A 17,944-nucleotide genomic window follows, 5' to 3' on the forward strand; every position below is an offset into this window, starting at 1 on the left:
ACTTTAAATGGTAATTGTCTCATATTTCTTGATAATGTTTCTCTTTTACTCTGCCTCCATTTCATTATCCTTGTAAACACATGTTCGGGGTGCTTATGATATATCTAAAGAGAGGGAGAGAAACAGAGAAAGAGAGAGAGATTTAAAGAATTTGGCTCAAATGTTTGTGGGGCAGCCAAGTATGAAATCTGCAGGGCAGGACAGCAGGCTGGAAATTCCAAGAATAAATATTGCATTCCTGAGTCAGAAGTCAGCTTGGAGGCAGAATTCTTTCCTTTTCCGGGAACCTCTGTCTTTTCTCTTAAGGCCTTTGACTGAGTGCGACCTCCCACATTATGGAGGATAATCTGCTTTACTCAAAGTTACTCATTTAAATATTAATTATTTTAAAGAGATCTAAACAGCAACATCTAAATTATTATTTGACTAGACAATGGGGCCCCACATATATATATATATATATATATATATATATATATATATATAGAAATATATATATATATGTGTGTGGGTGTGTGTGTGTGTGTGTGCGTGACAGTGTGTTTGTATTTTGTTGAATCTATAGTACTTATTGATTTCACAAATCTAATGCAATTTCATAAATTAACATAAGGAGGCTAATTTTGATCTTCACTTAACATCTAGTTACTTTCATATACAAACAGTTATCAAATAATATATGAATATGAGATGCAATGCACTTGTGATGGTTGATTTTATGTGTTGACTTGGCTGGGTCACAGTGTCGGGATATGTGATCAAAACAGTAGTCTGTATATTCCTTTCAGGGTAGTTTTGATGCAACTAATGTTTAAATGAGTGGACTTTGAATGAAGCAGATTGCCTTCCACAATGTGGCTAGGCCTCATTCATTCAGCTGAAGACCTGAAGAGAGCAAAAGGCTGGCTTCCTAGTGCAAGAGCCAATGGTGCCAGCAGACATCCTCTGCATTTTAGCTACAGGTTCTTCCCTGACTCTTACTTGGTCTCCTGTCTGCTGGCCCACCCTGTGGACTTTGGACTTGCCAGCCTTTAAAATCATGTGAGTTAATTTCTTAAAATAAACATCTTTCCATAAATAAAAACATCTTGTTTGTTCCTTTTCACTGAAGAATCCCGGTAGTATAACATTTCTTTGAGTTTTGAAGTTATCGATTCATTAATAGCTGCTATTTGATGTAAAAAAGTTAGAAAACAAAAAACATATTATTCATGTAGATTCCACTGTGCTGTTTTTGTTATTATGGTTATTAGTTTATATAATGACATACCATTATCGCCGAATTTCAGGAGTTCTGATTATCCTTTACTGTTGAAAAACTTTTTGTCTTTTTAAAATATGTCACTTCAATTTTCATACTTTTTAAAAATTAATTAGTTTACTCATTTTAAGTTCTCTTTTTTCATTTTATATTGGTTTATTTCTTAAATCTGAGTTATTCTCATTCTAACATTGGAAGTATTACTCTGCCTTTTCTAAACAAACTTGTTTTTTTCAAATTCATGTCTTTAAACACAAAGAAGAAGGTCCTCTTCTGGATTCCAACATATAAATTGTGACACATCACACAAATCACATGTTCAGGCCCCAGGGGAAGGATTCTCTAATATCCCTCACAGCAGCCAATTGGATAGTGGTATCTTGAAGGCTTCTGTAATGTGCTACTCTCAGTGTAAGAATAGACACTGTGGGCCGGGCGCGGTGGCTCACGCCTGTAATCCCAACACTTTGGGAGGCCGAGGCAGGCGGAACATGAAGTCAGAAGATCGAGGCCATCCTGGCTAAGATGATGAAGCCCCATCTCTCCTAAAAATACAAAAAATTAGCTAAGCGTGGTGGCACTCACCTGTAGTCCCAGCTACTCGGGAGGCTGAGGCAGGAGCACCACTTGAACCTGGGAGGCAGAGGTTGCAGTGACCCGAGATTGTGCCACTGCACTCCAGCCTGGTGACAGAGTGAGACTCTGTCTCAAAAAAAAAAAAAAAAAAAAAAAAAAAATTTACTTTCAGATAACAGGAATGCAAAAGATTCTCGCATAACATGGAATTGTTTCCTAGTTTTGCTGGTCATTCATTTCATTGCTCCTCTTTGTGCTTCAATAGATGGTTCTGGAATGGTTTCTAATGAAAACACTACAACTTTTTCAAATCTTGCATGAAATAATTGACACATCCAATCAATGGGTATGAGGTTGATTATTGTACTAATGTTTCACATTTCTGTAGTTTGGGAATTTTTCAAAAGAAAGACGGTGCTGAACATTATATATACTACCTTTTTTGTAAGAAATGGAAAACAAAATATTTTTCTATTTTCTTGCATTTACATATAAAATTAGAAGGGAACACAAAAATAAAATTTCAGATAGTATTGAAAGGAATGTGAGAAACAAGTTAGAGGGGATTAAAAAAAGAAGGAAACTGTTCTCTAAAAGTCTTTTAATATGTATTTACTTTGAAAGTATATGAATACATTTCTTATTAAGTGAAAAATAATAAGTTTATCAAAAATAGATCGCCAAAAAGAAGCCTGGAAAGTCTGTATGGCTATAGGGGAGTGAGAAAAAAATTTTTGCATGATCTAGGGGATGACCCATCACTGGTGTTTCCATAAGACTGTCTGTTAAGTGTAATTAGTTTAGATTCATGTATTCTTAATTTCAAACTATTGATGTGCAACTATTTAGCTTGATGACTTTTGGTTAATTATTTCAGTTCTGAAATTCAATGTCTTCATCTGTGCAATGGAGAAATAGCCCACAGAGTAACTGAGAGCAAAAATTCAATGACGAAAGTAAAATATTTAGAATGATGCCTATTATTTATTCAGTGAAACATCCAATAAACAATAACTGTTACCATAATTTCATTAGATGTTACAGGAAATATATTAAGATTCATCAAAGATTTATGAGAAGACCTATTTTAATATCGTATCTTTATTTGAAAAGCATACAGCTCTGTTAGATATATGCAGCATTTGTATTTAAAAAAGAAAACAAGGAGATTTTTCAGGGCACCATTGCATTAATCTAGGTGAATGAAAAGGAGACTCTGACTGTCTAAAATGCACATGGGAATACAAAGAAAACACACTGAATGAATTTATAAAATTTGTTTGACTAAATATAAGTGTGTAAGGGATGAAGAAAGAGAAACTAAAAACTTGAAATCAGGTGTAGGAAGATGCAACTAGAATAGTGAGAACTGTGAAAGGAGAAGGAGGAGGGCTTTGGCATTCGTACTCTGTCACTGTGTTTGGGTGAATTATTAATTATATTTTGGATATTGTATTAGTTACCTGTTGCTGCTGTAACATATTGTCAAGCTTGATGCCTTAAAACAGCACAAGCCTGTAACTGCAGTTCTGGATGTCAGAGTTTTAATTAGATCTCACCATGCTAAAATCAAAGTGTTGTCAGGGCTATGATCCTTCTGGAGTCCTTGGGGGATAATTCAATTACTTGCTTTTCCCTGTTTGCAGAGTCTGTACACTCCTTGGCTCATGACTTCCTCCATATTCAAAGACAGGAGTTGGAAGTTGAACTTTTTCATGAAGCATTTCTGGGACACTGATCCTCTTGCCTCCCTCTTAAACTTATTAAATCCCATGTAATCCCAAGGGCCCACCCAATAATTAAAGAATGATATTATTTTAAGATCAACAGATTAGAACACTTGGTTTTATTTCCAGCTTTAATTCCCTCTTCCATGTACCATAACATACTCACACATTCCAGGGTTACAATGTGAACATCTTTAGGGGGCCATTATTCTGTCTAAAACAGATATGTTGTGTATGAAGCTATTATATTAAGTTGCCATTAATTTAAAAGATTCTCATGGTTGAAATGACAGCTATAGAGGGAAATAAGGAACTATATAGCAGGTATTAATGGATGAAAGTAGTAAGTGCTGAAAGACTCAGACTTCCAATAAGCCTCATTTTTTTACATATATTTTTTAAAAATAAAAGCATCAATTGATATTCTATGAATAAATGTATTCAATAATTTCCATATATAACTGTAACATGAATCTTTGTAGAGATTTAAAAATCAATTAAACCTAAGAACATGGCAATCTAACATCTAAAAATCTACATAAGACATGGTAATAATAACCAATAAATAAAATGTTTTAATAAAATATAAATCAGTTAAAATGTATCTGATGCATACAATTCTTGTAAAATTTTTGCACAATAATTCTATAGAAAAAAATTCAAATATTAATTTCATACTTTTAATGGCAGGCACTTAATTTTAAGATGTTTCATGGAACTATGAATGTTTAGAGTTATACAGATTCTCTTTATGTTCATTAATCATTATTTATCTATTTTAATTTCTAGCTCTGCATAAAGCATAATTTTAAATTCCAAAGCTTAGAGCTCTGGGATGGGAAATGTATATGTTTACTTTTTTGTAGTATGTGTTTTCATGGTATCATTTAAACTCTAATTATGCATGAAATTATATTGGATTTCTCTCTAAATGCAATGGAAGAAATGTTTTTATGATTCATTCTTTCCTTAGTAAACATTTCTAAAACTGTATTGCTGATACAGCTCATCAACTAAACCTTATGAGAAATGAAACGTATGGGAGGAAAACACTAATTAGAGAGATATTCCCCCCCAAATACACATGTGAAACTCCCATTAGTGTCAATCACAAGAAGATGTCTTTCTGCCAAATACCCCTTGGTAAGAATGCACAATTTCCCTTGACTTTCAAATTAGAAATACAATACTTTTTTTCTCCCCAAATTGTTAACAAGCTGCACTACATTCTTTATCCAGAAGTTTGGTTTCCATAATACTGTATACAAGTTGAGCAGTTCAGATGATATTTACAAAATAAAATGTGTTTTTTAAGTGACAATTTGAAATAATTTCCTTTATATTAGCTTTGTATTTACCAAATGGCATCTTCTCTATAACTGAATTTTTCGTGGAATTTTAGCCAATATTTATCATTAATTTGATGTACCTAGAGTTTGCTTGATTGTATCCTATTTAAATGATTATATTTGAATAACTATTACAATATAGACTAAACAGGTGTTCTCAGTAATGTATAAACACCACAGTGCACTAATATATGATTTATTAAATATTTAGGGATTTTACCATGCTGTAGTAAAGTATAAAATTATTCTCAAAGCTGTAGAATATATTAATGGATGCTATTATTCTTGCTCTCAGGACAAAAAAAAAAAAAAAAAAAAAAAAGAGAACAAAGTTAGCAGGAGGTTGAGGCAGGAGGACTGGTTGAGCCCAGGAGTTTGAACTCAGCCTAGGCAACATAGCAAGACCTCATCTCTAAATAGATAATTAATTTTCACAAGGTTTTTAAAGCAGTATATTGTATGCAAATAAATATAACTTAACTATGCTTAGTAGCTAGGACTTAAAATATATACAAAACATTTTTTTAAAATTAAAGATTAGTTTTTCAACAGGCAGTAAAAATTACTTTCAATAAGATGCATAGATGGTTTGTGTACTACATGGACTCCAGAATATTACATACTCCAAAATACAATGGCATATGCTATAATTATAATATTACTTACAGTTTATATTATCTTGCTTACATCTTCGAATTTATTTGGAAGATGGACTGATTATCATTGAAGGGCATGAGGTCTAAAGTAAAACTATTTTGAATTAATACTACCAAACATGTTCTAAGCATAAGCAATGTTACAACATTTTACCCAATTTTAGTCAACTGCTGAGTTAATTAACACAGTACATAAGAGCATTGTAGATATATTTTATCCTAATCCTCCCTAACTCAGCAATATGTACTTAATAAATTAGGTATCTTCACAGAAGATTTTTTCAAAAAAGAAGAGATTTAAAAAGTGATTTGATAGACTTTTGTTTTCAGCTCCAACGTGTAAAGAGCTTGGGAAACTGTCAGTCCTATCCTTACCAAAACAAAAACAAAAATCTGGAAAACTGAATCTGCATTTTTACATAAGACACCGTGTAAAATGTGATCGGAACTGGGGTCACACAAACCTGCCTCCCATTTTGGATCCTGACTATGATGGCTATGAAGAGGAAAGGCTACATACCTCCCTCACATTTTGCCCGCAGGAAAATTTTTGTGGGCCTTATTATCTTTACCTGAAAGCATTTCTGTTAATTTACCATGGGCAATGTAAATTAATAGCTTATCTTCACAAGTGTCGGGGCGTAGGACAAAACTCAAAGTCATACCTCTGCCCACCTGAGAGAAATGAGTATCTGTTTCCTCTGCTCTACCATCTATAGTATCTTATGTAAAAATGCAAATTCACTGAGCCAAAGACATGAATGACTATTTCCCCCTACCCTCCTCTCACATGAAAATTGTGTCTCTTGCGGGGGAGTGGGGGGGACAGCGGGGAGGGGAGTTGGGGAGGGATAGCATGGGGAGAAATGCCAGATATGGGTGAGGGGGAGGGAGGCAGCAAATCACACTGCCATGAATGCACCTATGCAACAACTTTGCATGTTTTTCACATGTACCCCAAAACCTAAAATGCAATAAAAAAATAAATAAATAAAAATAAAATAAAATAAAAAAAAAAAAAAAAAAGAAAATTGTGTCTCTTATTATCTCACCCATTCCCCTTTAAATTTGAAGCCTTTGAAATCATCTTCAGAGAAAAGCATAAACCCGTCTCCCAGGCACATGTCCTTAATTTTGGCAAATTAACCTCCTTAATTGAGATTTGCCTTGGTCAATTTCCTTGATTGACATCTTATAACCAAGGAGGGATCCTGAGTGAAGGTGGCTCAGGTGTGCAGCTCTCTTATGGGTGCTTGGTACTGGCTTGGGCTCTTTATAGCTCAAACCCATAGGACAATTTTGCTGAGGTTTGGAAAATTTTTCCTCCAGGGATCCTTGACTTCCAACGTTATTTTAGTTGGGGGGTCTGAAGTCTTATTGCTGTTAAAAAAAAAACCTTTTTTTCCTGGAAGGTTCCACTTGCTTCCATCAGGGAAGGCGAGCTTGTCTGCTTCGGCACTGGCAGAGAGCCATCTTCAGCTCAGGCCCCATCTCTAGGTAAGGAGCTGAGTTGGGATTCTGTTTTGCAAATTCTCTTTAATGACTAAAGTTAGTGTTAACAACTAGCTGGTCTTAATTTCTCCTTACATTTAGAATGCTCAGAAACGTATAATTTGTGTGATTGTTGTTCCTTTAGCTTTGGTGTTTTGTTTCTGCCTTGCTTTTTGTATTACGTTTCAGTTCTTCTCTTATCAGACTTGACCAACTCTAAATAACTCCTAGCTTATAAGTTTGAAATTTTTCTCTCTGAAGGGATAAGAATGCTTTGCTTCTCTCAGCCTTTTAGGGCATTCTCAGGTGACTAAGAATCATGTGAGGGTGTCTGGGAGGAATGCTCCCTAAGATGTGCAGAGGATCTAAGTAGGTTTCCCCCTGAGAAGAACTCTCTTAGGGTCTAATCTCAGCTAGCGGGTGCATGTAAGGAGCTGACCCCTCCTGTGCCTTGAGCCCTTGACACAGTACCAGGTAGCCACAACACAGGTGGAGTGGACCAGTTCAGGGAGTAACGGCCCTGAAAAGCTACATCTGCAAGCAGCACACATTGAATCTGACATAGTTTCCAACTTGGTAAAATCTGAACGAGAACACTAAAGCATGGGGAAGGAAGCCTTTAAGTTGGCTAAAATTCCCACAGCTGCAGAATGTAAAGTTCCACCCTTAGAAACTCTGGTTGGGTATATACAATATACTTATGGAAAATCATCATGTGAATTTTTGATCAAGTGGACCACTATAACCAAAGTAGCTTCTAAGTTATAGTGGCCTAGATGGGGATCTTCTGAGATGTACAAATTAGTGCATGTATTAGTCTGTTTTCGTGCTGCTGATAAAGACATACCTGAGACTGGGTAATTTATAAACAAAAAGAGGTTTAATGGACTCACAGTTCCAAGTGGCTGGGAAGGCCTCACAATCATGGTGGAAGGCAAAAGCCATGTCTTACATGGTGGCAGTCAAAAAAGAATGAGATCCAATCAAAGGAAAAAACCCTTATAAAAGCATCAAATCTCAGGAGACTTATTCGTTACCACGGGAACAGTATGGGGGAAATTGCCCCCATGATTCTATTACCTCCCACTAGGTCCTTCCCAAAACACATGAGTATTGTGGTAGCTACAATTCAGCGTAATATTTGGGTGGGGATGCAGCCAAACTATATCAGTGTGCCTGCAAATGAAGGTGGAAATTGCACACACAAAAACTAAATGCCCAGAATGGGCGAGCTACTTACAGTGGTACCTAGATTGTAGCAGAAGAGGAGATCACTTCATCTCCTCACAGGAGGTCAACAAACAACTTAGAAACGCTAACCAGGAACTGGCTAATATATCTCTTAAAAAAAAGTTCTCAGAATCCCTTACTTCCCACTTGGAGCCTCCTCCACCTCCACTTACAACCCTATTCTACCGTGACCTCTCAGAACTTCCTGCACAAGATCTGTTCCCTGATTCTCCTGCATGTTCCAATCTAACATCTCCTCCTCCTTGTCTTCCACTCACTCAACAGAAGGCACAAGAGAGCCTAACTTCCAAGATCCTAGCTCCTGCAGATTCTCCAATAACCCCAAAGGCAGCCTCTCATCTGGAAGATGCAGAAAAGAGGGACTCTAAAGGGACATCTCTCATGATCACCTCATTTCAAGAATAACTGATAACAGGCAGGAGAATCCCAGTGATTATCAACCCTGGCCAAAGGCTGAGTCGAGGGGCATAAAGAATTTCCTGACCCCCATAAAAATTCAATTAGGTTTGCCCAAGAATTTGAGCTCATTATCAGAACCTGTGACCAAGGTCATTCAGACCTTTACCAGCTGGTGCACATGTTGGTCTCAGAGTTAAAGCTAAGGAATGGCTAGGAAAAGCACAGTGGTCAGACCCTCTGTCAGACTTAAGAAGGCCCAGTAGGGTCACAAGAATAGCCCTCAAAAGTCTAGAAGGCAGGGGCAAAAATGCATGGGAATAAATGACTGCTCTGTTAAATATCATTCCTTCAGTATTCCAAAGGGTTGTGGATTGGAATAAAATCCAACAATGCTTCCAGAATCCAAATGAATCAGTTTTTTAATTATTTTACGCATTTTAATAAAACTTTGAGGCAATATTGCAGGATGTCACCTGATTGCTTTGAAAACAATAAAAATGATACATTATTAAATACAAATTTCTTTTTTTTAATACAAATTTAAACAAACTAGATGAGGATATAACTACCCTTCTAAAATGCCACATGATAAATTGGGCCATGGCCAGAATTAATAAACTAATTAACTTAGCTGACCAATTACCTCATGCTATGATAAAAAAGTAAAGCCAAAGACTGCCCTAGTTATACATTTACATTTAAAGCAATTAACTTCTCAAATCTCTCAGCCTCAGAAAAATTTTAAGCTCTCTTAATCTGAGGACTCTTCCCTTCCAGTCTGTTACTACTTTAAAAGACCAGGACACCTTAAAAGAGACTGCCTTAGGCTGAAATGGAATCAAGAACAGGAAGGAGCAATTTGGGAAGTTTAGGGATGCTCCCAGGAAGTTAAAAGGTTTTCCTCTCCAAATATTCTACCCTGACAAACAAGAGAGGTTAATATAATAATAAACTGTAAGCTCTCAACTGCTTTAATTGACACAGGAGCGACTGTCTATGTTATAAATCCCACCTTATGTAGAGACCCCATTCCTTGCAGTAATGAACGGATTAACATGGTGGGTGTGTTTAAAACTATCTCATATTTTAAATCTAAACTTATACCCTGCTGTTTCATCAGGTTTAGCTTTCCCCCAATGAGTTTAGTGACATTCTGTTTGCCCCCTGTGTTCCTAATATGCCTGGGGACCCCCATCAATTTTTTAGGCTGTGGTCACCTCAACAGCAATAATGCCCATATCTCTTTTCATCAAATAGTGACCTTTTTTTTTAGAACTGGAGAAAGGAGACCAAAATTATCAAATTTAAAAAGGTACTGACAATGTACCTCGATTTAGTACTGGTAATGTAGAAACATCATCTTGCAACTGGGAAAGTGAAATGGAGACAGAAACGAAAATATTAGAGGAGAAGAGAGAACACTGGAATAAAGGGAAGGGAATGGTAAAACTCTTTAGCTCAATCTCTTCCTGTTAACCCCAGAAGTGGAGCATTTGCTTAAGCATGTTCCCTCCCACTTAGAGTCCAATCAGATACAGACACAGGAAAATATTCTCAGCCACTTCAATAAAGGTTGAGATAAACTCAAAGAAACCCCTACCCACCCTTAAACAATATACTTTACAACAGACAGCCATAGATGGAATCACCCCTATCATACAAGATAATCTTGAAAAGGGTTCATTATTCCTGTACTAGCCCCTGCAACAGCCCTATATTACCTTTAAAAAAAATCAAATGGGAGAGAATTGAGATTTTTACAAGATTTGAGAGGGCAGTACACAATATTGTAATACCCAGACTCCCAACAGTCCCCAACCCACATACTGTACTTCAGCTCTAGCCACTTCCAGCCAGCATTTCTCAGTTGTAGGTCTCTGCAGTGCCTTGTTTACGTTTCCTGTAGATCCAGACAGCCAATATTTGTTTGCCTTTACTTAGAAACTACAATATACATGTACTATAATGCCCCAAGGGTACACAGAAATTTCCACTTATTTTTCCCAAATACTAAAAACTGACTCAGAGGATTTAATTATTCCTGAGGGCTTAGCACTCATCCAATATGTGGATAACCTTCTCTGTTCAGACACACTCTTTCCCTCTCAGGAGGAGAGTCCATATTTACTCAGTTAGCTACTGAGGGAGACAAAGTATTCAAAAGCAAACTTCAGCTATGTTTACCCCAAGTTAAGTATTGGGGGCATGTGATCTCAGTCGAAGGACTGAGTATTAGCTCTGATAGAGTGAGAGGAATTTTAGCTTTCTTAATGCCCGTCACTAAGAAACAACTTAGAGAATTTTGAGGGCTGGCTGGCTATTGTAGGAAATGGATATCAAATTTCTCCCTTATGGCTCAACTTCTGTATGCATACCTAAAATATGAATAAATAATCTGATCCCTTAATGGAGACTCCAGACAGACAACCAGCTGTACAACAAATAAAGGAAATTCAACTAATAACCCAGCCTTAGAGCACCCTAACTACAAATTGCCTTTCTCTTTCTTTCCTTCCTTCCTTCCTTCCTTCCTTCCTTCCTTCCTTCTTTCCTTTCTTCCTCTCTCTCTCTTTCTTTCTTTCTTTTTTTTGAGACAGAGTCACACTCTGTCACCCAGGCTGGAGTGCAGTGGCACAATTTTGGCTCACTACAACCTCTGACTCCGAGGTTCAAACGATTCTCTTGCCTCAGCCTCCCAAACAGCTAGGATTAGAGGTGCCTGCCACAACATCTGTTGTATTTTTAGTAGAGACAGGGTTTCACCATGTTGGTCAGGCTAGTCTTGAACTCCTGACCTCAGGTGATCTGCCCACCTTGGCTTCCCAAAGTGCTGGGATTACAGGCATGAGCCACTGCACCCGACCATCTTTCTCCTTTTTTGTACATTAAATTGGAGATATTGCATCTGGGATGCTGACCCAGAAACATGGTGATCATCACACACCTACAGGATATCATAGCCAATGGCTTGACCCCATGGCTTGAGGGCTGCTCTCCTCTCTGAGAGCGATATCAGCCACTACCCTTCTGTACAAGCCTGTCAAAGAAATAATTATGGGTTTCCCCCTTAGAATTTTTGTACTGCCTTCTTTTGAAACCCTTCTAAACTCTCATCATACTCAACAATTTTCTGTCAATCAGTTAACCTTTTATGAAGTTTTGTTTATCATCTCCAAATAGTATCATTTCCCATTGTAATAATCTCAATGTGGTCACTCTCTTGCTGGGCCCTTACAATGAAACCCTTCTTAACTGTGTTCTGATGACAAACCAACTTCTCACTCCCAGGACAGACCTATAAGAGACACCACTGTATAACGCTGAGATAGAATGCTTATACATTCTATCTCATTTATTCCTCTTATTTAAGAGGAGAGGATGGAAATTTTAGAGCAGGACATTCTGTGGTTCCCTTACCAGAGGTAATTGAAGCTGGTCCACCTCCCCAAGCCAGATCAGCTCAAGTAGCCAAATTGATTGCCGTGACCCAAGCTTGTCACTTGGCAAAAGACAAGGCTGAGAACATTTACACTGGCAGCTGAGCAAAGGTGGAATAAAGGGGGGAGACTTGGATATTTGGTTTCTTTTTGGAGTGATGGAAATGTTATGAAATTAGAGCATGTTGATGGTTATGCAATTCTGAATCTACAAAAACCATTAAATTTTACAGTTTAAATGGATAAATGTATGGTGTATCTATTATATTTCAATCAAACTATTATTAAAAAAACAAAAAGTGAAGGAGAAATAAATACTCCTTGACAAACAAATGTTGAGGGAATCTATTACCAGCAGATCTGACCACAAGAAATATTAAAGGATGTTTGTTAGGCAGAAGATAAATGTTATAGGTTAAAAATTTGAAGCTAGAACTTTTTTTTAGAAAAGACAAAAACATCAGAAAAGGAACAAATGAATATAACATAATTCCATTTTATCTTAATTGATCTAAAATGTAACTATTAATTTAAAGTAATAAAAATAGCAATATATTTGATCATTATAGCATGTTAATAAAATGAATTAGAGCTATTTCACGAAGAATAGGAAAAATTGGGAATACTGTCTTAAAAGATATGTGTAATGCACATGAAGCAAAAAGGTGTTATTTCAAGATGTACTTAGATTAGTTAAAAATGCATATTGCAAACTCTAAGAAAACTACTAGACAATGGTTAAAAGAAATATTATTGATACACTAAGGGAGGAACTAAAATGTAATCACATAAAATACTCAATTAGAATGAGAAAAGAAAGAAACAGAAGTCCCTGTTAATAATTGATGTTAATGAAAATGCATAAATATTCATTTTGAATGTGAAGGATATAAATATACCAATTAAAAGACACAGGTTATAAAAAGAGTGATTAAAAACAAAATCCAGGTATGTATTTTTCTAAAAGAACCCACAATAAATATACAAACCCTAATGTGTTGAACGTAAATGGATGAAGAAAGAGTTAATATGTTAATACTAACCAGAATAAAGCTGGAATAGCTGTATTAAAGTCAGAAAAGGTAGACTTTACAAAAGGGAAAATTATCAGAGATAAAGAGACATAATAGTAAGATTGTCAGTTCTCCAAGAAGTTATACAAATCTTAAATCTGTATGCACCTAACAACAGAGCATCAAAATGCATGAGGCAAAACTAATCAAACTACAAGAAAGACAAATACAGACCCGTAGTCGGAGAGTTAATGTCTCTTGTGACTGATAAAACAAGCAGGCACAAAATCAGTGGGGATATAGTTAAAATGAACAGTACCATCAATCAATTTGATTTAATTGAAATGTATATAATATTCTATATAATAACACCAGAATCCATATTCCTCTAAAGCTTGCATAAAACTTTCACCCAAATAGTTTGTTTTGGCCATAATGTCTTAACAAATTTAAAAGAACAGAGATTGTGCAATATATATTCTCTGACAAAGATAGAATTATCCAGAAGCTAAAAACAGAAGCATAGCTGAAAAATTCCAAAGTATCTGGGAATTAAGCAATGCACTTCAAAATAACACATGGGACAAAGAAAAGGTCTCAAGAGAAATTTGTAATATTTTGTACTAAATCAGAAGAAAATAATTTACAAACACTATATGATGCAGCAAAAATAGTGCTCAGTAGAAAATTTATAACATGAAATACATACATTAGAAATTTTAAAAATCTAGTATCAATAGTGTAAACTTTTGTGCTACAAAATTAGAGAAAGAAGAGAAATTTAAGCCAAAAATGAGTAGAACAAAAGAAATATCAAACTTAGAGCAGAAGTTAATAAAATTGTAAGCAGGAAAACAATAGAGAAAATTAACATCATCAAAAGCTGCTTGTTTGAAAAGATCAATAAAATGGATAATTTTCTAGGCCAAACTATCTAACAAAAAATGACTGAAGATAAAAATGGGAATATCAGAAAAGAATGATCTGTACTGATCCCCTGAACATTAAAAAAGAAAAATGAAGAAATGCTATGAAAAATTCTATGCCAAAAAATTGGTAAATAAAATGGAAAAAATCCCTTGAAGAACACAAATTGCTAAAACTTGCACAAGAATAAAAGGATTACCTCAATAGTCCTATATTAATTTAAAGAAATTGAACCAATTATCTTCTGAAAACACAATCAACAGGCCTGTATAATTTCACTGGTGAATTCATTTAGAGGAGAAATAATACCAATTTCTCACAATATCTTCCACAACATAAAAGCAGAGGGAGCGCTTTCTAATTAATTTCATGTTAACTTTACACTAGTATCAAAACTAGATAAGGATGTTGCAAAAGCAGAAATCCATGGAGCAATCTGTCTCATAATTATAGACTCAAGATCCTCCACAAAAAAATAACATTTTATAATGTATAACTATATAATCAAAATTATATAATTTTAAATTATATAATTTTAAATTATATTTATATTTATATTGAATTTAAAATGTAGAAAAATAATAATATGCAACAAAAAGAGGGATTTATTCCAGGTATGCATGGTTGGTGCAGCATCCAAAAATCAATTAATGCAACTATCATGGGATCCTTGGGGTGTCCCTTCGCCAGCCAGAAACCTCTGTCATAGGCAGCACCCTCTGTCTGAGTATTGCTCGTGCACACTGCACTGGGCTTGTTCCGCCCACTCAGCCTAGCAGGCTGTGCTTGGCTCACACTATTCAATCCCATACCTGTTGACAGCAAGCCAGCCCTGGGGCAGCAAGGATTGTGTGGGCAATCTAGCGCAGAGTCTGGCCACTGTGCACAGCCAGGCCCGCTGGCTGCTGTGGTGGGGTGGGCAGCTCCAGGCACTGGTACAAGTGCTGGCTCCATGTGAGGCCACAGCTAGAACAGATGTACTGCATGCTGTTTCTGCTGTGGGTATCCGCATCTGGACGTGCAGGGTGCCCGGAAGCTTGGAGATGCCCAGAACCACAGAGCCACAAAGAGAATTTCCCAGCCCTGACTGGAGAGCCCCTAGATCTGGGCTCCCGGAAGGGCCACAGCTCTTCTCTCCTTCTTGTCACCCTCAACATGGCCAGCCAGGGGTGTGTTTCAGACCTGTTTCTGTTACAGCTCTTTCAGTCCCATAATTTGGTGGGTTCCAAGTTTCTGTCCCACGTCAAGAAGTAATGAGGCACACAGGCAACTGGAGAGAGTGCTAGGCAGACAGGAGCTTCATTGAGCAACAGAAAAGTTCTCAGGAGACCTGGAGTGTGTAGCTCCTATAGGCAGATGTCCCAATGTCTCTGTGAGTCTGGCTGAGTCTAGGATTTCTATGGGCTTCAGAAGAGAGAAAGCGCATTGGCAGGCCAGAAACAGCACCATAAGTTCTCACTCTGGGCTGCAGACTCCATTGGGAACTGGCAGCCTAGCTCCCAGGCTTCAGGCCATCCCTGGCTTGAAGGTGGAGTTACACAGGGCACCCACTGCTTTCATCCTAGGAACCTGTTTGTCTCCTGCCATCAATGTGCCCTCCATGGCACCCAGGTTGTTCATCCTGAGGGCACCTGCAAGCCTGCATTGAGCCACCCTCAGCAACCCCCCCATCTTCTCCTCTTGAACTTGTTGGTACCCAAAGCTTCAGAGGTGTCGGAGGTAATGGTTGGGAGAGGTGGGCAGTGTGCTGGCATGTCAGCACTGCCCCAAGTGTTCACACACCTGGGCGGGTCACAACAGAATCCAGGCTCAGCTTCCACTTTGCTCTGAAATGAGAGTGGGTGCCGGAAGTGGGGAGATCCCAGTGGAGCCGGAACAGGCTCTTCTGGGCCTGCAGGAGCAGGGGGCCTTCCTGGCCGCCAAAGGCGCAGGGATGTCTGCATCAGAGGCTTGGACTGACTGCTGCAGCTGCACTCAAGAGCATGGGCTCCCTCCCCTTTAACTCAGTAGGGGATGGAGTTCCTGTCTGTTCCTGGCCCCCATGGGCTCCACACAACACGCAGCCCTGGCTGTTCCTTCCACTCTGTAGCCAGTGTCTTTGAAGGACTGCCCCAGATGGGCTGCCACTGCCATCACAACTAAACACACGCACAGACTAAAGAAGAATCTACTGATCATATCAGTAAACACAGAAAAAGTATTTGACAAAACCCAACAGTTGATAATGATGAAAACTCTCTAAAACTAGAAATAGAAGGGAATTTTCTTTTCCTGATCGTGAGAAAATGGAGATTTTCCCTCAAATCAGGAACAAGTCAAGGCTGCCCAATCTCATCATTCTCACTTAATATTCTACTGTAATTCTTAGTAGTATGGTAAGACAAGAAAAGGAAATCAAGGAAATATAGATTCGAAAGGAAGAAATATACCTATCTCTGTTTGCAGAAGGCATAATTATCTAGGTAGAAAACCCAGAAGAATAAATAACAAAAACGATACAAATCTCTTGGAAATACTAAAAAGGTTGCAGAATACAAAGTTATATACAAAATCAATTGCTTTTCTATATACCAGCAATAAACAATTGGAATTCTTAATAATCACTTAAGATAGCAACAAAAAAACTCAAATACTTAGGTATTAGTCTAACAAAATATGTGCAGGATCTGTATTTGAAAGGTTATGAAACATCAATTTAAAAAATCAAAGAAAATCTAAGGTAATCAAGACACGTTCTGTGTTCATTGATTTGAAGACTCAATATTGTTAAGATGTTAATTCTGCCAGGTGTTATGGCTCACTCCTTTAATTCCAGCACTTTGGGAGTTTGAGGTGGGAAGATTACTAAAGCCCAGGAGTTGGAGACCAGTCTGGGAAACATAGTGAGAGTCTGGCTTTACAACAAATATGAAAATTAGCTGGGTGTGTTGGCATGGGCCTTTAGTCCCAGCTACTTGAGATCTAAGGTGGGAGGATTGCCCGAGCCCAGAAGGTGGAGGTTGCAGTAAGCTGAGATCACTCTACTGCCCTAAAAAGATGTCAATTCTTCCCAAGTGGTGCTGGAACAAGTTAACATCTATTGAGAAAACAAAAAGATACAAAAGAACCTTGACACAGACTTTACAACTTTCATAAATATTAACTCAAAATAGGTCATAAATCTAAATGTCAAATGCACAACAATAAAAATTCTTTAAATGATTGGGCCAAAAATCTACATTACCTTGAGTTTGGTCATAAGATTATAAATACAAGGGCAATAACAAAATCCATAAAGAAAAAACAGACAGGCTGGATTTTAAAAGACACCATTAAGAAAATGTAAAAACAAACCAGAGACTAAGACAAAGTATTACAAAACACAAATCTAATAGATGGCTTGTATTACAACATTCAAAGAATGCACACACAAATCCACCAAATGATACAACAAACATGTAAATAAAACATACCATGTTAATATAAAGATATTATTAATAAGGCATATTAAATGTGTTATATGAAGACTCTCTATAGCATCATCACAATCATTTTGTAAACCTAAAACTGGTCTAACATTTTTAAAATGTTTATTATTTTAAAAAAAAGTGATTGGAGAGGTTAAAGATGGACAAATTAAGATCTATTGACTCCTGCTAACTGTTCACCCTTTTTCATGGCAGAATTGGAGCCCACCAACATAATATGGATGGATTAGATTTTTGAGGATGGCATTACCGAATCAAATGAAAGAGAACAGGGCAAATGGACATGTCACCTCTGAGCCATAGTTTAAATATTGACATGGATCTGTGAAATGACATGTAGCCATAAAAATATCCATAGCAATTGACATACACATTGGTGAAGATTATGGG

Source organism: Aotus nancymaae, unplaced genomic scaffold (assembly GCF_030222135.1).
Source record: "Aotus nancymaae isolate 86718 unplaced genomic scaffold, 86718_ANA_hifiasm-v0.15.2.pri h1tg000048l, whole genome shotgun sequence".
Taxonomy (NCBI): domain Eukaryota; kingdom Metazoa; phylum Chordata; class Mammalia; order Primates; family Aotidae; genus Aotus; species Aotus nancymaae.